General features: G+C 38.3%; 1 protein-coding gene across 5 annotated transcripts in view; it reads left to right on the plus strand.

The window, feature by feature from the left end:
- The window catches only part of Fhit (fragile histidine triad diadenosine triphosphatase), a 1,445,121-nt gene that overhangs the window by 32,362 nt on the left and 1,389,509 nt on the right, over positions 1 to 23,250 (plus strand). For all 5 annotated transcript variants that reach the window (XM_046453018.1, XM_058582092.1, XM_046453014.2 and 2 more), the window contains exon 2: positions 14,385 to 14,433. The gene's annotated coding sequence lies outside the window, so the exon portion shown is untranslated. The remainder of the gene's footprint in view (positions 1 to 14,384; positions 14,434 to 23,250) is intronic.

The following is a 23,250-nucleotide window of genomic DNA, read 5'->3' on the forward strand; positions in this document are numbered from 1 at the left end:
GCAGTCCCACCAGCAATGTACAAGTGTACCCTTTTCCCCACATCCTCGCCAGCACTTGTTGTTGTTTGACTTCCTAATGGCTGCCAATCTTACTGGAGTGAGATGGTATCTTAGGGTGGTTTTGATTTGCATTTCTCTGACAGCTAGAGATGTTGAGCATTTTTTCATGTACTTGTTGATTGACTGTATGTCCTCCTCTGAGAAGTGTCTGTTCAGGTCCTTGGCCCATTTGTTGATTGGGTTGTTTGTTCTCTTATTGTCTAATTTTTTGAGTTCTTTGTATACTCTGGATATTAGGGCTCTATCTGAAGTGTGAGGAGTAAAGATTTGTTCCCAGGATGTAGGCTCCCTATTTACCTCTCTTATTGTTTCTTTTGCTGAGAAAAAACTTCTTAGTTTGAGTAAGTCCCATTTGTTGATTCTAGTTATTAACTTTTGTGCTATGGGTGTCCTATTGAGGAATTTGGAGCCCGACCCCACCGACTGTAGATCGTAGCCAACTTTTTCTTCTATCAGACGGCGCGTCTCTGATTTGATATCAAGTTCCTTGATCCATTTTGAATTCACTTTTGTGCATGGCGAGAGAAAGGGATTCAGTTTCATTTTGTTGCATATGGATTTCCAGTTTTCCCAGCACCATTTGTTGAAGATGCTATCCTTCCTCCATTGCATGCTTTTAGCCCCTTTATCAAATATAAGATAGTTGTAGTTTTGTGGATTGGTTTCTGTGTCCTCTATTCTGTACCATTGGTCCACACGCCTGTTTTGGTACCAGTACCATGCTGTTTTTGTTACTATTGCTCTGTAGTATAGTTTGAAGTCTGGTATCGCTATACCGCCTGATTCACACTTCTTGCTTAGCATTGTTTTTGCTATTCTGGGTCTTTTATTTTTCCATATGAATTTCATGATTGCTTTCTCTATTTCTACAAGAAATGCCATTGGGATTTTGATTGGCATTGCATTAAACCTATAGAGAACTTTTGGTAATATCGCCATTTTGATGATGTTAGTTCTGCCTATCCATGAACAGGGTATATTTTTCCATCTTCTAAGATCTTCTTCTATTTCTCTCTTTAGGGTTCTGTAGTTTTCATTGTATAAGTCTTTCACCTCTTTTGTTAGGTTGATTCCCAAGTATTTTATTTTTTTTGAAGATATTTTGAATGGAGTGGTTGTCCTCATTTCCATTTCAGAGGATTTGTCGCTGATATACAGGAATGCCTTTGATTTATGCGTGTTGATTTTAAATCCTGCCACTTTGCTGAATTCATTTATTAGCTCTAATAGTTTCTTTGTAGAGCCTTTTGGGTCTGCTAGATATAGAATCATATCATCTGCAAATAGTGATAATTTAATTTCTTCTTTTCCTATTTTTATGCCTTTAATTTCTTTCGTCTGTCTAATTGCTCTGGCCAGTGTTTCGAGAACTATGTTGAAGAGAAGTGGAGAGAGAGGGCATCCCTGTCTTGTTCCAGATTTTAGAGGGAATGCCTTCAGTTTTTCTCCATTCAGAATAATGCTAGCCTGAGGCTTAGCATAGATTGCTTTTACAATATTGAGGTATGTTCCTGTTATCCCTAGTTTTTCTAGAGTTTTGAACATAAAGGGATGCTGTACTTTGTCAAATGCTTTTTCCGCATCTATCGAGATGATCATATGGTTCTTATTTTTAAGTCTATTGATGTGGTGAATAACATTTATTGATTTCCGTATATTGAACCAGCCTTGCATCCCAGGGATGAATCCTACTTGATCATGGTGTACAATTTTTTTGATATGTTTTTGTATCCGATTCGCCAGAATTTTATTGAGGATTTTTGCATCTAGGTTCATTAGAGATATTGGTCTGTAGTTTTCTTTCTTTGAAGTGTCTTTGTCTGGTTTAGGTATCAGGGTGATATTGGCCTCATAGAATGAATTTGGAAGTTCTCCCTCCTTTTCTATTTCCTGAAGTAGCTTGAAAAGTATTGGTATTAGTTCTTCTTTAAAGGTTTTGTAAAATTCTGCTGTATACCCATCGGGACCTGGGCTTTTCTTAGTTGGTAGTCTTTTGATGGTTTCTTCTATCTCCTCAATTGATATTGGTCTGTTTAGGTTTTCTATATCCTCCTGACTCAATCTGGGCAGATCATATGACTTAAGAAATTTATCTATGCCTTCACTGTCTTCTAATTTATTGGAGTATAAGGATTCAAAATAGTTTTTGATTATCTTCTGTATTTCTGAAGTGTCTGTTGTGATATTGCCTTTTTCATCCCGTATGCTAGTAATTTGAGTTCTCTCTCTTCTTCTCTTCACTAGCATCGCTAAGGGTCTGTCGATTTTGTTTATTTTTTCAAAGAACCAACTTTTAGTTTTGTCAATTTTTTCAATTGTTTCTTTTGTTTCGATTTCATTAATTTCAGCTCTGATTTTAATTATTTCTTGCCTTCTACTTCTTTTGCTGTTGTTTTGCTCTTCTTTTTCAAGGATTTTGAGATGAAGTATGAGATCATTTATTTGTTGGTTTTTTCTTTTTTTAAGGAATGAACTCCAAGCAATGAATTTTCCTCTTAGAACTGCTTTCAATGTGTCCCATAGATTCCGATATGTTGTGTCTGTGTTTTCATTTATCTCTAAGAATTTTTTAATTTCCTCCTTGATGTCTTCTATAACCCATTGATCATTCAGTAACCTATTGTTCATTCTCCAATTGATGTATGCTTTTTCCTTCCTTCTTTTATCGTTGATTTTCAGTTTCATTCCATTATGATCAGATAAGATGCATGGTAATATCTCTACTCCTTTATATTGTCTAAGAGTTGCCCTGTGACATAATATATGATCTATTTTTGAGAAGGATCCATGTGCTGCTGAGAAAAAAGTGTAACTGCTTGATGTTGGGTGGTATACTCTATATATGTCAATTAGGTCTAGGTTATTAATAGTGTTATTGAGTTCTATAGTTTCCTTATTCAACTTTTGTTTGGAAGATCTGTCCAGTGGCGAGAGAGGTGTGTTGAAGTCTCCCATGATTATGGTGTGGTGGTCTATTAGACTCTTGAACTTGAGAAGAGTTTGTTTGACGAACATAGCTGCACCATTGTTTGGGGCATAAATATTTATGATTGTTATGTCTTGTTGGTGTATGGTTCCCTTAAGCAGTATGTAGTGTCCCTCTTTATCTCTTTTGATTAACTTTGGCTTGAAATCTATTTTATTTGATATGAGTATGGACACGCCTGCTTGTTTCCGAAGTCCATATGAGTGATATGATTTTTCCCAACCTTTCACCTTCAGCCTATGTATGTCTTTTCCTATCAAATGCGTCTCCTGTAGGCAGCATATTGTTGGGTCTTGTTTTGTGATCCATTCTACTAGCCTGTGTCTCTTAATTGGTGAGTTTAAGCCATTAACATTTAGGGTTATTATTGAGATATGGGTTGTTCTTCCAGCCATATTTGTTTATTTCTGTTACTAAACATTGTTTGTTTTCCTCTTTGATTGTTTCCCCCCCCCCTTTACTGTCCTACCTCCCACTGTTGGTTTTCATTGTTATTTTCCATTTCCTCTTCCTGTAATACTTTGGCTAGGATGTTTTGAAGAGATGGTTTTCTAGCTGCGAATTCTTTAAACTATTGTTTATCGTGGAAGGTTTTAATTTCATTCTCCATCCTGAAGCTTAATTTCGCTGGATACACAATTCTTGGTTGGAACCCATTATCTTTCAGTGTTTGAAATATGTTATTCCAGGATCTTCTAGCTTTCAGAGTCTGTGTTGAAAGATCAGCTGTTATCCTGATTGGCTTGCCCCTAAATGTAATCTGCTTCCTTTCTCTTGTAGCTTTTAAAATTCTCTCCTTATTCTGTATGTTGGGCATCTTCATTATAATGTGTCTAGGTGTGGATCTCTTATGATTTTGCACATTCGGCGTCCTGTAGGCTTCTAGGATTTGGGATTCTGTCTCATTCTTCAAGTCTGGGAAGTTTTCTTGTATTATTTCATTGAATAGACTGCTCATTCCTTTGGTTTGGAGCTCTGTACCTTCCTGTATCCCAATGACTCTTAAGTTTGGTCTCTTGATGTTATCCCATATTTCTTGGATGTTCTGCTCATGGTTTCTTAACAGTCTTGCTGAGCTGTCTATGTTCTTTTCCAGTTGAAATACTTTGTCTTCATTGTCTGATGTTCTATCTTCTAAGTGTTCTACTCTGTTGGTAGTATTCTCCATTGAGTTTTTAAGTTGGTTTATTGCTTCCTGCATTTCTAGGATTTCTGATTGCTTGTTTTTTATAACCTCTATCTCCCTGTATAGTTGATCCTTTGCTTCCTGGATTTGTTTGCGTAATTCGTTGTCGAAGTGATCTTTCATTGTCTGATTTTGCTGTTTAATGTCTTCCTTGATACTCCAGATCATCTGAAGCATGTATATCCTGAATTCTTTATCTGACATTCCATCTGCTGCAGCTGTTACCTCTTCTAAAGTTGTGTTGATCTGCATTGCTTGTGGTCCTTTCTTTCCTTGTCTTTTCATACTGCTTGCGTATCTTTCCTGCAGGTGCGGGCGGCGGCTCTGCTCTCTCCTTATTCCAATTGGGGTGTCGTGGCTACCACGCCGGCAGGTCACTGGGCCTGTTCTGGGAGCTGGTGGAGGCTCTGTTCTGCCCCTACTCCAATTGGGGTGACGTGTCTGTCGTACCAGCAGGCCACTGGGCCTGTCCTGCTGGTCGGTCGCAGATCTGCCCACCTTTCGGGCACGAGTGGAGGCTCTGCTTTGCCCCTACTCCAATTGGGGTGTCGTGACTACCCCGCCTGCAGGATGCTGGGTCTGTTCCTGGCAAGGGAGGCGACTCTGCTCTGTCACTACTCCAATTAGGGTGGTGTTTGTACCCCGCCGGCAGGCTCCTGGGCCTGATCCGCCGGTCTGTTGTAGGTCTGCCTACCTTGAAGGCGCGGGCGGCGGATCTGCCCTGCCCCTCCTACCACGCCTGCGGACCCCTGGGCCTGATCTGCAGGTTGATCACTGGTCTGCTCACCCTGCGGGCACGGGTGGCGGTTCCGCTCCACCCCCACTCCAATTGGGGTCACGTGACCACCACACCGGCAGGGCCTGATCTGGGCGTGGGATAAGGATCTGCTCTGCCCCTACTCGAGTTGGGGTGACGTGTGTACCACACTGGCAGGCCACTGGGCCTGACCCGCCAGGCTGTCACAGGTCTGTTTACCTTGCAAGCGCGAAGGGCGGCTCTGCCCTGCCCCTCCTACCACGCCCATGCACTACTGGGTCGTGGGTCTGCCCACCTGGCGGGTGTGGGTTGCGGCTCCGCTCCGCCCCCTCTCCAATTGGGGTCACGCGGTCACCACGCTGGCGAGCCGCTGGGCCTGTTCCGGGGGCTGGCGGCGGCCCGGCTCCTTCCCTCTGGCTCGAGGACAAATTGAGGAGACTCGGGTGACTGAGCCTCACCCCCCTTACCAGGAGACCAACTGCTTATGTCACCGCTGGTATTGATGAAGATCTCTCCTCCACCGCTTTCTGCTGACATCAGATCTCTGCCATGTTGGTATCCTATGCGAATGGCAGCATTTCGTTCCCCTTGCCAGGCAACCCAAGCAACGGGTGAGACCTGACCAGCCCTCAGCAGGACCCGGACCGAGACACAGTTTCCGCGGGCTCCTAGCCCCGGTCCAGGGAAGTTCCGGGAGCCGGAACTCGGCCGCTCCGTGCTCGGTGTAAGCTCCTATAAGTGTAGGCTCCAAGAAGCAGCCCCCGCGGGCTCAGTTCCGGGAGCCGGAATTCGGCCGCTTAGTGTTTGGTGTATGCTCTGATAGTAGCAGGGTCCAAGAAGCAGCCTCCGCGGGCTCCGCAGCCCTGAGCCAGGGCGGTTCCGGGACGGTTCCGGGAGCCGGAACTCGGCCGCTCTGTGCTCGGTGTAAGCTCCTATAAGTGTAAGCTCCAAGAAGCAGTCCCCGCGGGCTCAGTTCCGGGAGCTGGAATTCGGCTTCTTGGTGTTTCGTGTTTGCTCTGATATTAGCAGGGTCCAAGAAGCAGCCTCCGCAGGAGCCAGGGCGGTTCCGGGACGGTTCCGGGAGCCGGGACTCGGCCGCCCCGCGCTCCGTGTTCACTCCGATAAGATCAGATTTTAAGAAGCCCCCAGGCGCTGAACCCTAGCAATCTGTCTGCAAGCCGCAGGCGAATTGCAGCCTGAAATTACCTGTTCTATGGCTGAATGAGCTGCGGTCAGTCAAAAACAGGTGTGGTGACGTCAGTTTACCAACATGGTGGCTGCTGGCCTCCTCTGTGGTCTGACCGGTGTGGAGAACCGAGATGGACCGCTTCCTTCCCCCGTCTCGAACCCAGAATTCAGCCCTGAGTGCGGTGCTTGCGCGTCTGGCAGAAACTGCAGCGCTGTAACCCTGCGTCTCTATCCCAGCGCGCCTTGCAGACTCTAGCCGCGGGGCGATTTGCTGAGTAAGCAGTGTTACCCTCCGTGCGACAAACCTCTCGCGTTTGAGTCCCCGTAGCCGATCCTCATGCGATGGAAATCCTTCCTCCAGGTTCCGGCGCACCCCACTATTGCTGGAAATTCCTAACAAGATATCCTTTAGCCGTCCTGACTTGTCATACTCCCACACAGTGAAGCAGCACACGGGGGTAATGCACTCCCCTCGCCGCCATCTTCCCCGTGTTCAAAAATGGATTATTTTAACACTGTATCTGCATAATCTTAGTTTCTCCCTAAAATGAGCCTCCTTTTCTCAAATTCAGGCTAGTAGAGCTTGGGGAGGGCCTGTGCTATTGGGAACAGAGCTGTTTAACTTAAAATGTCATCCCATTCTGAGAAAACATACTGGGGCCATGTTAGGGCATCCCTGTGCAAATGTCACATTGTCATAGTGTCTCCCCTGGGGTTAGTCTAGTGCTTTCTAGTCCTGTCTGGTGGGTCAGATGATTCATTGACCCCCCCCCCCCATTGTCAACTCAGGTCATGCTCCCCGAGATTTCATGGAATTTGATTTGTCTGTAATTCTATGAATTTTCAGATGCTAATTATTGGCTGATTGGTATTCTGTTCCACAGATGTCACCTAATGATTTTCTAGATCTTGTGCTACCTGGTAAATTTACTTTTCCAATACCTGGCAAATATGACAGTATTGAACAGGTGTGACAAGGGTGTAGGGTGTTTGTGTGTACATGTGCATGCATGTGTGAGGCTACTGAAAGGCAGGCTTCTGTGGAGATAGGTCTTTTAATTTTATGGAAGTCTCAGTCCAAAATAAGAGATGAAAAAAAAAAAAAAAAACAAGAACAAAGCACAAAACTAGCTTTAGAATTCCTAATCATTGTTCACATTTAATAATAATGAAGACTAAATTCTTTTTTCTCCACATTTATAAAGCAAATTTTGAGTGTATCTTACATGCTAGTCACAGTCCTAGAGGATGTAGGTTAAGCATAGAACAAGTGAGACATGGTCCGTATTATTCTTGAACTTATGGTCTAGTGGAAAGCCTTATATATACTTATTTTGACAATATTGGCTCATTTTCTAGACTTATCAGAAAATTAAAAATTATTCCGGTTACCCTCTCTGAACTCTAAATGTATCTAAATTTTCAAAGAATTCAATAAGAAATATGTATAAATGGATATAAAACTTCTAAGAATGTATCCAAGAAGTGTCAGGTTTTTGAGTCTTTCCTGCTATATCTTGTGAAGTCAGTATGCAGATTCTCAAATAATCCCATGTGCTTAAAATAGTCATTTATCATCAGGTAGTTTAACCAGGGCTATGTTTTCCAACTGCCTGGTTCTCACCGATATTAGAAAAAGGTTTTAGAAAGAGGTTTAAGAATCTTCTCGTAGTTGGAAATTGGCTATCATTTGAAAGAATGTTGCAATAATTTGTGTGCAGTAACAGCTCACTGAATGTCGCATAAAAATGAAAATCAGGGCTGAATTTATTCAGTGTCTTCATTCTTGTACCTGAATGCACAGACTCTTTCCTAGGTATGTAGATAACTGTTAAAGACTTAAAGGTCAATAACCAATCCTTCAACGTGGCATTTAAGTCAGGTGAGGTCTGCAGAACTTAACAATGGAGGCAAATCCCTCAGTTCCAGGCAATCTTCCCTTAGGCAAGGTGCGGTTGGATGGTTTCCAGTAATAGTTTTCAAATGGGAGAAGATGAATCACAATCAAAGCAGGTTTCTATATTTGGGAAAGATGTTTCTTTAAATTCATATCAGTTTTTAAGGGAGCTGGGTGCTGGACCATGGATTGAAGGGTTTAGGATTTGTAAGATCTGAAAACCAGGATAAATCATTGTGTTATTGGCCTGTTCTGCTCTGCTTCCATGTTGATTTCTTTTAGGAGCAGCAGAAGCCCAAACCTATTTGGATTCATTTAAATCTAATTTATGTTTTGCAGAAGGTCATATGAAGGGCATAGAGATTGTCTGTCCTAGAACAAAATGTGGGGGAGTTGGGCCTGAGGAGTGTAAGAAGTGGTGTTAACATTGGAGCTACAGGTGATTTTTTTTTTTTTTTTTTTTTTGTAGTTTAGGTTCTTGAATTTTGGAGTCAAGAAAAACATGGGAAAGAGAGGGAGGCTTGAGTGGCTTTCCTGATTTTTGGCTGGAGCATGTACTTTGGCATAGGAACAAAAACTTTTGGGATTTGCTCCCACTTCGAATAATTAGAGCAAACATATGCGCGCTCACCGTGCATACACACCTACACACACATTTTCAGGCACCAGAGATGCACACAAAGACTGTAAAATCCACATGGACTTGTTTATTCAACAAGTATTGAATGGGGGATGTGGCTATAACTCAGTTGTAGAAGGCTCTTATGCTCAAGCCCCTGAGTTCAAGTTCTAGTACTGCCAAAACCTAACAACCATAATAATTGCTTCATGTATATCAAGAATGCAATAAAAAAAGAACAAAAGTATTTATTGAATGACTATGGGTGGTGGCATAGAATCAGGGGCTTGAAGTGTGTAAATAAGGTAGGTTGGTTTGAATAATAAAGCCCACAGGTTTTAAAGAGCTTAGATTCTAATTGAGGAGAGAAAACAAACACCTGAGAAAGTAATACTTTAAGGTGACAGCATGAATGTTTATTAGAAGGCATTAAATGCTTAGCGTTAGACCAAAGCTTTATTTAAGACCAGTCTCCCTAGCTGACTTTTCCAACCTTCTTGGGAACCTTCAGGATTAGTTACCTTTCTCTCTTTTTCTCCCCTGTACATTCAGCTTCCTTGTCTTAAATGGACCACCTTATCACCCTGACACATGCTCAGGTTGTTTATGTTAAAAACTGTATGAATAAACCCTCTTTCAGTCCCCTGTCCTCCATTTGCTACCTACTTTTACACAGTCACTTGTCAAGATTGTCTTTATTCATAGTCTTCCTTTAATGACTTCCACTTCTTTTTTAACCACTTCTAAAGTGCATTCTGTCTCCATTAGTTCTTGCTGAATTCCTCAGTGACTTTCATATTGGACATTTTTGGTATCTATACACTTGACCTTTCTGTGATGCTTGAGATTTTTGTTTAACTTCTTTGGCAGCCATTCTTTCTCTTGTGTAGGATTCACCCTCCTCATCGCAACTATTACATGTTGAACTTCCTCAAGAATCAGCTGTAGGTTCCTTTCTCTTTCTGCTGGATACCATCTCCCTGGACACCTACATCCATATTTACAACTGTCATTACTTCCTGCTTTTAGAGAGCTCGTCACTCCCTGGTCCCCTCTCTAAACTACAGACCAGCATATTTAATTGTTTACCTGGATGTTGTCTTTTAGATGTCTCAAGGACACTTCAAATCCAGTTTATCCTCAACCAGACTAGTGATTTTCTAGGACTCCAGATATGGACCCTAATGCAGTGGGATTTGGTCAATGTCCTTGTCCAGCCCCAGTTAAGAAAGGGAAACTAATTTTTAAAAGTATTTTTAAAATCTCATTTTGTAATTGCTTTCCATCTGTAGTGCAGTCTGATAAGAAAAGTTTTTGTATTTTTTGAGACCACCCTCATAGCCTAATAGTCATGTTTTTGCTTATGTTCCACAGATACTTGTAAAGAATGTTGAGGCCAATTATGGTTTCCAAACATGATGACACCGACACATTTACCTAGTCCCATGTGCTTTTCTTACAATGTGATTGGCTGTGCTTCCACTTGGAGATGTGTGTGTCTTTCTTTTCTTCGTTTGAGCTAGGGGAGGGGTTTGTGGCTATGCTGACCAGTGAGTGCAGTGTAAATAGTGTTATGTGATTTTTAAGCCTGAGGCTTAAACAATACAGCATCTTCCTGTCTTTCTTGGAACTCTTGTCTTTGGAATTTAGTGCCATGTTTTGAGGAGACCCAAGACATGTGGGGAGGCCATGTGTGGGTATTCTAGCTATGGTCTTGGCTAACCCTCAACAATAGCTGGCAGATATGGGAAGGAATTAGCCTTCAGATGATTGTAGTCCCTAACTGTTAAGTCTTCCAGCTAAGGCCATGGGCATTGTAGCATGAAGAAAAATGGTCTTTCAGATTCTTGACCCATAGAAGCCATGAGAGATAATAAATTATTTATTTAAGTTACTAATTTTTTGAGCAATTAGTTATGTAGCAATAGCTAACTTCAATTTTACCTAATATAAGTTTATTTCCATTAGCACTCTCATGGTTCCAATTTGTGTGGTGTATGGTTTTTCATACTTTTCCTTTAAAGCCTTCTTCGTGTTTAGATGTATTTTTTTAAAACATCACATAGCAAGATATTTTTTTAAAAACCTGACCTGGCAAATTTTTAATTTTTACAGATATTTAATCTGTTCTGTTTACTGATGTATTTAAACTTATTTGAAATACTTTTTTTTTTTTTTTCACTTTATACTCACCTTGTTTTCCTTTGCTTCTTTCTCCCTTCCATTATAGTATTCTCTGGAGAATTCACTTTATTTCATTTTATTTCCACCATTGATTTGGAAATTTGTATCCTTTTTTTGTTCTACTCTTGGTGATAACTCTTATGTGTTTTTAAATTAAAATAGAGAATACATACAAAATAATTTTTTTCTATTTCTTCAATCTTTTTTCCCACATTTTTATTGGTGCATCATATTTGTATAAGGATGGGATTTGTTGTTACATATTTGTACAAAATAATTTTTGAAAGTGTACATACATACTTTAAAGAAAATGATAAACTGATCATCCCAATACCTTTTTCTAAGCCAAGAAAATAAAGCGTCATCATATTCCAAAATGCCTCCAGTGCTTCTCACCTATTACATCTCCTTTCAAGATAGCCTGAATTCTGTGTAAAGAAGTTCTTTGCTTTTTTTTCCTTGCCATTCATATGTTGAATTCTAAACTATATGGTATTTGTTTTTGCTTTTTTTGAATGTTGTATACATGGAATAACATTATGTATGGCCCTCTATAATTTTTTTCTCTTACACCATTGATGCAGGTAATGGTTTCACTGATTTTTCAAATTTGTATAATATTCCATTGTATGAATCTTTAAAAATGTGTTTGTTGTACTGTTGACAGATGTTGGGTTATTTTCAGCACTTTTTGCCATTCCAGAAAGACTTCTGTGAACATTCTTGTATGAATCTCTGTGAGCATGTGTGCTAGGGTTTTTGGCTTCACAGAGAAAGAAATGCTGGTTTAATAAGTGAATTAGCAGAGTAACAAGTATCTTTAGCAACTTAATCATATCTCTCTTCCTCCTATTTATTCCCCCTTTCTTTGTTCCATATGATTGTGGTAAACCACACAGTTTCACTTTATTTGCAAACCCTAAATATTAGTTGTTATTATCATTGATTTCCCCCTTATTTATAACCAGGGATTAATAATTATTCAGCAATAATCATTATTTATTATTAAATTCACTAGATTTACCACCATGTTTGCCAGTTTCTCAGTTTTTCAATTGCTTCTATTCCCCACTCCTTCTGTGTGGGATCAGTTCCTTATTCAATTATGCCTTTTAGTATTTCTTTTAGCAAAGTAAACTATGTGAATGGTAACACTCCCTCCTCCACATAATGTCCTTATGTCTGTGTCCTTTTGGAATGGTAAGTTTAGCATGGGTGTAGAATATTGGTTGAACTTTTTTTCCCTTAGCACTTTGAACATGCTATTCCCTTGCTGCCCAGCTCTTACTTTTATGAATGCCATGTTCTTTTGCAAGAAATCTTTTTTTTTTTTCCTTTCTGGCTCTTCTATCTATCTTTAGTATTTCTTGGCTTCATTCTGATGTATCTTAAGTGTGACATACTTGTATTTATCTTATGGAGATCTTACTTTGCTTTTTTTTAAAAAAAAATTTGTAGTTGTAGATGGACAACATTTGTTTATTTATTTTTGTATACAGTGCTAAGTAAGGAACCCAGTGCCTCACACATGCTAGGCAAGTGCTCTGCCACTGGGCCCCAGCCCCAGCCCTTGGTATGTTTTTAAAGAGAAACCCTGTCTTCCATCCTCTCTGTTTATTTATTCATCACTAAATTTTGTTTAGCATATCTATGTGTTTGAAGTGGAAAGGGATTCAGCCTAATCTCCATGTTTCAGACGAAAACCATTTCTGATTTCACAAAGTATAATATCTTGCTATTTTATCTATTCTTTCACAAATTATTATATCCCATGTAATAAGGGTGGAAAATTTTTTGATGCTTTTCCATGGAATTCTGCATTAGTATTCTAAGATTTATATCATAGCCCATAAGTCTTACCTGTTCTTTGGTGGTCATGCATCAGGGATAATGAGTTCTTTGTTAGGATAGAGGAATATGGAGGGAAATAGCCCCATAAGAGCTAAAGCAGTCATTCAGGATATTGAAGGTATGTGTTGAGGGGGAAGAACCTTGGGAAAAGAAAGGAGTATTTGGTCATTCCCAACTACTGATCCTTTAGGAGATGTTAGAATCTAGCCCAGAATGAGGTAAAGGGAATGTTCCAATTCTGTTCATAGAACTACCATATGAGTAATGTTGAGTCCCTATAGAATCTGCTTCTTCAAAGCTTAAGTTATTACTATTACTTAACAGTATCATTTCACAGTTCATGTTGATATGTGAGTGGTCAGTGCATATAGCATATTTTGGTCAGGGAGCTGAAATTAACAAGGAGAGATTTGATTGGAAATGTGAAGTAGCTTCCTGCTTTGCAAGTTTCTTTTGAGAGAAGACTGCACCCTACCTCGCGAAAGTATGTTGTGCCTGCAAGCACAGAGACCAGTGGCGAAGTCTGGACTGAAGGATCAGGCACCTCACATAAACTGAATAGGCTCCCCCAAATAAAACTTTTTCAAGGAAGTGGAAATGGAACATGTGAGGCAGATAGATGCAAAATGAATAAGAAAATAAATGCTTGGTCAGGTTACATGTACCATACTAATGTCTAGTTTGATTTTCATGTCTGCACTTTGTAAACCATTCCCCTGTTGAGGTGTTCATGTCCTAAAAGATGTGACTGTAGATTTGTCTAGGTTTGTGTGACTCTGTTCTGGACAGAAGTGTGTACCCTCTTAACACCTCAGAGTGGGAATTAAACTTCAATACATGAAGCCTTAGAAGATACTCATACCATATCCAAGCCATGAATAACTGTGTATCAGCCTATTTTCTATTACTAATAACATAATATCACAGACCAGACAAGTTATATAAAAATGTTTATTTTTCTCCCATATTTTATATTGGTACATTATAGTCGTACATAATGGTGGGATTTGTTGTTACGTATTCATGCATGCACATGATATAATTTGGCCAATATCATTCCCTAGTATTTCCTCTCCTCCCTCCCCCGGACCCTTTCTTCTACTCTACTTATCTCCCTTTGATATTTAAGCACAAGGTCAAAGGGCCACATCTGGCCATAGGCCTTTTTGCTGGCAGAGTTTGGAAGTTGTGTGCGGCATCATATGGCAAGAGACAAGCAGTGCAAGTGTCTATGTATGTCTCTCTGGTCTCTCTTCCTCTTCTTATAAAACTATCAGATTCAATCATGGAGTTTCTGCCCTAATAACCTTGTCTTACCCTAATGACTTTCCAAAGCTCCCACCTCTAAATACCATAAACAGTTTAAGTTTCCACCCTCTTAACACCTCAGAGTGGGGAATTAAACTTCAATACATGAAGCCTTAGAGGATTCTCATACCATATCCAAGCCATAGCAGACTGTCTCTTATTGGTCTCTTGGGGAGGGGATATGAGACACAATGGTTTATTTGATTACTGATTTTATCAATGGTTTATTTGATGGTTATTCGATACCATATACCATGAAACATGGAAATTCTATTTAGAAACATGGAAAGAAAACATTTTGTGTTTTACTTGTGAACTCCTCAGTTTTTTGTTTCTGTCTTTTTGTAGCTTTGAAACTCAGCAAAGAAGGGATATCCATCCAGAGCGGTCTGTAAAGGTAAGAGTATTCATTATATGGCCTTGACAAACATTGCCTTTACAACATTGATTTTTCTTTTATTCAGAGATTTAAACACTTGGATTAAAGATATAGCTGACAGGACAACTTCCTTAACCACCTGCTTGTCCTCCCTCATAGGCAAAAGTGCTGAGCAATAGTTAGCAGAGAGCGGGAGGAAATGAAATGATGTGCTGAGGGTAGCCAAATGCAGTGGTATGCTTGCTGACTTTAGCTTTCTTCTCAGCAGTTAAGACGTTCCAATGGAGCTAAGTTTACTAAGATTAATGCTAGATGGAAAAAGAATGCACTTGTTCCATTTCTGGTCAATAGTTAAATAAAACCAGCTGGCCAGATAAAGCATTTAAAATAAAATGCAGAGTGGCATTTCAATTGGGTTGGATGAAATTTATCATGAAAGTCAGTTGTGCAGTTGCCTGGTGGAGCTAGTATTGTAGAAAAGAGAAAGCCAGCCAGGTTGGTATAGCTAATTGCATTCTACCCAGTCACTCTGGATCTTAAGTGAATTACAGGAAATGAACTTCCAAGTTTGAGCAATGGGAAAAATACCTATTCAGCCTTCTGTGAAACATTACCATTGAGTTGGTTTTTACATGGAAAATGTAATTGTTTCCTCTTTGCTAGGTGTATTTATAAGCACACCTCGGTACAGCATTGTTCTTTGATTCATTGTTTAATTTCTGTTCTGCATGAAGTGTTTTAATTTAGAGAATTCATTGTGGGGAATTATAGGGCTGCCGTTTCATCAAGAGTCTTTGGTGGCCAGGGTGAAATATGCCATAATTTTACATTTGTTTTCATCATCAATTATGTTTTTGACAATTTTAGGGTTTTTTTTCTGTCATTTTTATTACAGCAATCATGACCATGACCACTTTAGTTAAAGATGAAAAGCCATTTTGATTTACCTTATATTTTAAGTTTTTCCTAACTTTATGACAAATCTTCTTCGGTTTGAGAGCAAAGAAGAATTTTATAGAGATATTGGAGAAACCTCCTTTTGAATAATCAAACTGTGAGTCACACAAACTCTCATTTGAAGAGTTTTCTTTGGGATGGCCAAAATCTGGTACATGATAGCTGGTTCGTTTTGAATTTTGCTATAATTAGTAACTGGCTATAAGTGTAGAAAATACTATCTTAAGAGGTAGATACTTATTTCTAACCATTTAGATTATGTATCTCTGGAAAATTGCACCACTTCTTGGAATAAAGCAGTACTTGGTAACTCCTAGAAATAAGTGCTCATGACATATTGGAGTTAATGGTGATGTAGACATCTTGAAAACTTTGTGGTCTTTATGAATAGCTACGGTACTCATATTCCTCTTGGAGAGTGTTTTCACATTGACACATCTGTTTTCCCTACTTCAATGAAAATCCTTTGTTGCCTTGGTACTCTTAAATCAGCCATGAGTTTAGTCTCGAGTTGGATAATAGACCACGGACAAATTATTCACTCTCTTTGTATATCAGTTTCCTAATCTGTGAAATGGAGATAATAATGTTGTCTGCTACATGATTGTGTTAATTAAATGAGTTATTATGTGTCAAGGGCTTATAACATGATAAGTGGTTAGTAGATGTTAGCTGATGCTGCTCTTGTTAATATTACTATCATCATCATCATCATCATTATTAGCAGTAGCAGACCCAGAAGCATCCTTATGAATTTATTCATTAGATATTTTGAGAATTTTATTCTTTGTAGAAGCTTCAGGATAATGTTTCCAAAATGAGTTTTTTATTGCCAAACAAGCAAATTCTACTTTATCTTTAGGAATCAAATGGAAAGGAACTTTCAGGTAATATGGGAAGTAAGACTTGTAGAGATGAAGAGTTCTCAGTTTGAAATTTTGTAGGCATCAAAGAAAACACCTTATTTGGTTGTGTGAGGTCAACTATTAATGTAATTTTAGGAAATTATAGTCTTAAGAAATCCATGATCTGCTGCTAGTTAGATTCTTAAGGAAATTTTGAGGAAAGGCCTATCCTATATTTGTTTTCCCTTTATAGCACTTTTATTTCTTTTAGAGATGGTTAGTTTAGTGGAACTGTAATCAGAAGTTTAATCTTAGCCTAAAGGTTGGTGTATGACTTCAAGCTTGGTTAAGTGGATGTTCCTTCTTTGCATTTGGATCTTTAGCTAAAGGTTTCTTCTTTGTCCCAGATGGATACTCTGATCTGATAATATCCCCTATGAGATCCCTGTTTCCTGGCCTTTATGTCTATATTGGTTATTAATGGTTTCCAAACTTATTTTCTAGTCTGCCATGTATTTGCCCTTTAACAGTCCTTTTAAAATTAGCAAATCCGTTTCTGTTTCTTGCAACCACAGAACCATAGCTGAGAGAGTAGTTTATACACTAGTGAACTAGATTTAAAATAAATGGGATATTGGAGGTTACTTTCTTCCGTTGTAAGTAGCTGAATTTTTTGCAATAGATTACTAAGAATGGAGAGTTCTCAATTAGACTTTTAAAAATGAGCTGTTTTGCTGTACTCCCCACTACTCCTGTATTTGGGACATAGAAATCACCCTTGACTGCTTCTCAAATTCTCAAAGGATATGTAACTATACAGGAGTGTGGCCGAAAGAGAGAAGCAAAACAGAGAAAATATACCTCTGGTGAACTTGGTCTTTTTGTGGCATGGGGATTATGAAGGGGCTGTGATTTTCTTATATTTGCCCCAGCATCCCCCAAACAATTATATTCTTTAAATAGTGTCCTAATTTCCCCCCAGTTTTTATTTCTTTTGAGTGTTTTTTCCTCCACTGAACACTTTCTTTTTATGCTTTTATTAGTGCATTATAGTTGCATGTTTAGTTGTGTTCATTTTGACATAATCATCATTGCATGGAATTTAATTTACTCCATTTCAGTCCTGGTGCTCCTACCACCTTCCCCGACCTCCCTGCCCTGTTCCCCTTCTTCTGTTCTACTAATCTTCTTCCACTCATTTATTTATTTATTTTTAATTGTGATCACCTTCTTTTTTAAAAAAATCATTTTAAAATTATTTATTTTATCGATTCTTCTTAGTTATACATGATAGTAGAATCCATTTTGATAGCATTATACAAGCATAAGATGTATCTTATTTTAATCAGAACCCCATTCTAGTAAGTGGGCATAATAGTGGGGTTCACTTAGGTAATTTCATATGTGTACATAGGGAAATCATATTAGATTCATTCTATTGTCATCATTTTTTCTTTTTTTATTCTAATTTGTTATGTAAAACATCAGAATGCATTACAATTCATATTACACCTAGAGAGCACAAATTTTCATATCTCTGATTGTACACCAAGTAGAGTCACATTCCTTCCACTCCTTCCCCTTTGCTCTATCTAGAGTTCATCTAATCCATCTATGCTCCTCCCCACCAACTCCATTATGAATCAACATCCTTATATAAGAGAAAACATTCGGCATTTGGTTTTGTGGGATTGGCTAACTTCACTTAGCATTATATTCTCCAGCTCCATACATTTACCTGCAAATGCCATGATTTTATTCTCTTTTAATGCTGAATAGTATTCCATTGTATATATATACCACAGTTTTTTTTAACCATTCATCAACTGAAGGGCATCTAGGTTGGTTCCACAATTTAGCTATTGTGAATTGTGCTGCTATAAACATTGATGTGGCTGTGTCCCTATAGTTATGCTGTTTTTAAGTCCTTTTGGTATAGACCAAGGAGTGGGATAGCTGGGTTAAATGGTGGTTCCATTCCCAGTTTTCTGAGGATTCTCCATATTGCTTTCCATATTGGCTGCACCAATTTTAAGTCCCACCAGCAATGTATGAGTGTGCCTTTTCCCCCACATCCTCGCTCACACTTATTGTTGTTTGTATTAATAGCTGCCATTCTGACTGGAGTGAGATGAAATCTTAGAGTAGTTTTGATTTGCATTTCTATAATTGCTAGAGATGTTGAACATTTTTCATATGTCTGTTGATTGATTTTATAACATCTTCTGGGAGGTGTCTGTTCAGTTCCTTGGCCCATTTATTGATTGGGTTATTTGGTTTTTTTTGTGTATGTGTGTAAAGTTTTTTGAGTTCTTTATATATCCTAGAGATTAGTACTCTATCTGATGTGCAAGTGGTAAAAATTTGCTCCCAAAATGTAGGCTCTCTGTTCACCTCACTGATTATTTCCTTTGTTGAGAAGCTTTTTAGTTTAAATCCATCCCATTTATTGATTCTTGATTTTAATTCTTGTGATATAGGAGTCTTACTAAGGAGGTTGGGGCCTACCTAATACGACATGTTGGAAATTTGGGCCTACTTTTTCTTCTATTAGACACAGGGTTTCTGGTTTAATTCCTAGGTCCTTGATCACTTTGAGTTGAGTTTTGTTCATGGTGAGAGACAGGGGTTGAATTTCATTTTGTTGCATATGGATTTCTAGTTTTCCCAGCACCATTGGTTAAAGAGGCTATCTTTTCTCCAGTGTATGTTTTTGGTGCCTTTGTCTAATACAAGACAACTGTAGTTATGTGGGTTTGTCTCTATGTCCGCTATTATGTACCATTGGTCTACCAGTCTATTTTGGTGCCAGTACCATGCTGTTTTTATTACTATTTCTCTGTAGTATAGTTTAAGGTCTGGTATAGTGATGCCACTTGCTTCACTCTTGCTAAGGATTGCTTTAGCTATACTGGGTCTCTTATTTTTCCAGGTGAATTTCATGATTTCTTTTTCTATGATGAATGTCATTAGGATTTTGATTGGAATTGTATTAAATCTGTATAGTGCTTTTGGTAGTATGGTTATTTTGATAATATTAATTCTGCCTATCCAAGAACAAAGTAGATCTTTCCAACTTCTAAGGTCTTCTTTAATTTCTTTCTTTAGTATTCTGTAGTTTTGTTGTAGAGGTCTTTTACCTCTTTCGTTAAGTTGATTCCCAAGTATTTTATTTTTTGAGGCTACTGTAAATGGGATAGTTTTCCTCATATCCCTTTCAGAGGATTTTTTACTGATATTTAGAAATATAATTTATGGGTGTTGATTTTCTATCCTGCTACTTTGCTGAATTCATTTATTAGTTATAGAAGTTTTCTTGTGGAATTTTTTGGGTCTTTTAGATATAGAATCATATCATCAGCAAATATGCTAATTCGAGTTATTCTTTTCCTATCTGTATCCGTTTAATTTCTTTTGTCTAATTGCTCTGGTGAGTATTTCAAGAGCTATGTTAAATAGAAGTGGTGAAAGAGGGCATCCCTGTCTTGTTCCAGTTTTTAGAGGGAATGCTTTCAGTTTTTCTCCATTTAGAATAATGTTGGTCTAGTTTTAGCATATATAGCTTTTACAATGTTGAGATATGTTCCTATTATCCCTACTTTTTCTAGTGTTTTGAACATGAAGAGGTGCTTTTTCTGCATCTATTGAGATGATAATGATTCTTATCTTTAAGTCTATTGATGTGATGAATTACATTTATTGATTTCCTTATGTTGAATCAACCTTGCATCCCTGGGATGAACCCCACTTGATTGTGGTGCATTATCTTTTTGATATGTTTTTGTATTTGATTTGTCAGAAAATAAATTGAGAATTTTTGCATCTATGTTCAGTAGAAATATTGGTCTGAAGTTTTCTTTCTTTGATGTGTCTTTGCCTGGTTTTGGAATATTAGCATCATGAGTCTAGAAGTGCTCCCTCTTTTTCTATTTCACAAAATAATTTGAGGAGTATTGGTATTAGTTCTTCATTAAAGGTAGAACTCAACTGTGTATCTATCTGGTCCTGGGCTTTTCTTGATTGGTAGGTTTCTTATGGTGTCTTCTATTTCATTGCTTGAAATTGATCTGTTTAAATTGCATATATCATCCTGATTCAATTTGGGCAAATCATATGACTTTAGAAAGTTTTTGATGCCTTTGATATTTTCTATTTTATTGGAGTACATTTTTTCAAAATAATTTCTGATTATCTTCTGTATTTCTATAGTGTCTGTTGTGGTATTTCCTTTTTCATCATGTATGTTAGTAATTTGAGTTTTATCTGTCCTTCTCTTCATTAGCATGGCTAAGGGTTTGTTAATTTTATTTATTTTTTCAAAGAACCAACTTTTTAATTGTTTCTTTTGTTTCAATTTCATTGATTTCAGCTCTGGTTTTAATTATTTCCTGTCTTCTACTGCTTTTTAAAAAATATTTATTTTTTGGTTTTAGGTGAACACAATATTTTTTATTTTATATTTATGTGGTGCTGAGGATCAAACCCAGTGCCCTGTGCATTCCAGGCGAGCGCTCTACCACTGAGCCACAACCCCAGTCCCTTTCTAGTGCTTTTGGTGTTGATTTGTTCTTCTTTTTCTAGGGCTTTGAGATGTAATGTTAGGTCATTTATTGACTTTTTCTTCTTTTAAGGAATGAACTCCATGCAATGAACTTTCCTCTTAGTATTGCCTTCATAGTGTCCCAGAGGTTTCGATATGTTGTATCAGTGTTCTCATTTACCTCTGAGAACTTTTTAATCTCCTCCTTAATGTCTTTTGCAACCCATTGTTCATTCAGTAGCATATTATTTAGTCTCCAGGTGTTGGAGTAATTTCATTTATTTTATCATTGTTTTCTAGTTTCATTCCATTATGCAGGGTAGTATCTCTACTTTTTTGTATTTGCTAAGAGTTGCTTTGTAGAATAAGGTCTATTTTAGAGAATGATCCATGTACTTCTGAGAAGAATGTGTATTTGCTCATTGAAGGATGAAATATTCTATATGTATATATCAGTTATTGATTATATGTATTATGGAGTTCTATAGTTTCTTTGTTCAGCTTTTGTTTGGAAGATCTATCCAATGGTGAAAGACATGTGTTAAAGTCAACTAGAATTATTGTGTTGTAGTCTATTTGATTCTTGAACTTGAGAAGAGTTTGTTTGATGAACACTGATGCTGCATTGTTTGGAGTATTTATAATTGTTATGTCTTTTTGGTGTAAGATTCCCTTGAGCAGTATGTAGTGTCCTTTTATATTCCTTTTGATTAACTTTAGCTTGAAGTGTACTTTGTTTGATATTTGGTGGAAAACCCTTCTTGCTTCCTTAGTCCATGTGAGTGTATGATTTTTCCCAACCTTTTACCTTCAGTCTGTGGATGTCTTTTCCTATGAGATGAATCTCTTGGAGGCAGCATATTGTCAGGTCTTTTTTTTTTTTTTAATCCAATCTGCTTGCCTGTGTCTTTTGATTTATGAGTTTAGGCTATTAACATTCAGGGTTATTATTGAGACATGATTTGTATTCCCAGCCATTTTTATTTATTTGACTTGACTTGGTTTCTCCTTTGATTAGTTTTTCCTTAAGTGTAATACCTCCCTCTGCTCATTTACATCATTGTTTTCATTTCCTCTTCATGAACTATTTTGCCAAGGATGTTCTGTATGCAGGCTTTCTAGTTGTAAATTCTTTTAACTTTTGCTTATCATGAAAGATTTTTATTTCACCATCAAATCTAAAGCTTAATTTTGCTAGATATAAGATTCTTTGTTGGCATTCATAATCTTTCATAACTTGGTATATGTTGTTTCATGATCTCCTGGCTTTGAGGGTCTGGTTTGAAAAATCTGCTGAGATACGAATTGATCTCTCCCTCTATGTTGTCTGATTCCTCTCTCGTGTGGCCTTTAATATTCTATCCTTATTCTGTATGCTAGGCATTTTTTTTTAAATTTTTTATTGTTGGTTGTTCAAAACATTACAAATTTCTTGACATATCATATTCCACACTTTGATTCAAGTGGGTTATGAACTCCCACCTTCACCCCATACACAGATTGCAGAATCACATCAGTTACACATCCATTGATTTACATATTGCCATACTAGTGTCTGTTGTACTCCGCTGCCTTTCCCATCCTCCCCCCTCCCCCCTCCCCACCTCTCCCCTCCCCTCCCCTCCTCTCTCTCTACCCCCTCCACTGTATAACCCTGAGGGTCTCCTTCCATTTCCATGCAATTTCCCTTCTCTCTCCCTTTCCCTCCCACCTCTCATCCCTGTTAAATGTTAACCTTCTTCTCCTGCTCTTCGTCCCTACTCTGATCTTAGTTACTCTCCTTATATCAAAGAAGACATTTGGCATTTGTTTTTTAGGGATTGGCTAGCTTCACTTAGCATAATCTGCTCTAATGCCATCCATTTCCCTGCAAATTCTATGATTTTGTCATTTTTTAATGCAGAGTAATACTCCATTGTGTATAAATGCCACATTTTTTTTATCCATTCGTCTATTGAAGGGCATCTAGGTTGGTTCCACAGTCTTGCTATTGTGAACTGTGCTGCTATGAACATCGATGTAGCAGTGTCCCTGTAGCATGCTCTTTTTAGGTCTTTAGGGAATAGACCAAGAAGGGGAATAGCTGGGTCAAATGGTGGCTCCATTCCCAGCTTTCCAAGAAATCTCCATACTGCTTTCCAAATTGGCTGCACCAATCTGCAGTCCCACCAGCAATGTACAAGTGTACCCTTTTCCCCACATCCTCGCCAGCACTTGTTGTTGTTTGACTTCCTAATGGCTGCCAATCTTACTGGAGTGAGATGGTATCTTAGGGTGGTTTTGATTTGCATTTCTCTGACAGCTAGAGATGGTGAGCATTTTTTCATGTACTTGTTGATTGACTGTATGTCCTCCTCTGAGAAGTGTCTGTTCAGGTCCTTGGCTCATTTGTTGATTGGGTTGTTTGTTCTCTTATTGTCTAATTTTTTGAGTTCTTTGTATACTCTGGATATTAGGGCTCTATCTGAAGTGTGAGGAGTAAAGATTTGTTCC

Source organism: Marmota monax, unplaced genomic scaffold (assembly GCF_021218885.2).
Source record: "Marmota monax isolate L192 unplaced genomic scaffold, Marmota_monax_Labrador192_F-V1.1 WCK01_AAM20220418_F8-fsc00042, whole genome shotgun sequence".
Taxonomy (NCBI): Eukaryota; Metazoa; Chordata; class Mammalia; order Rodentia; family Sciuridae; genus Marmota; species Marmota monax.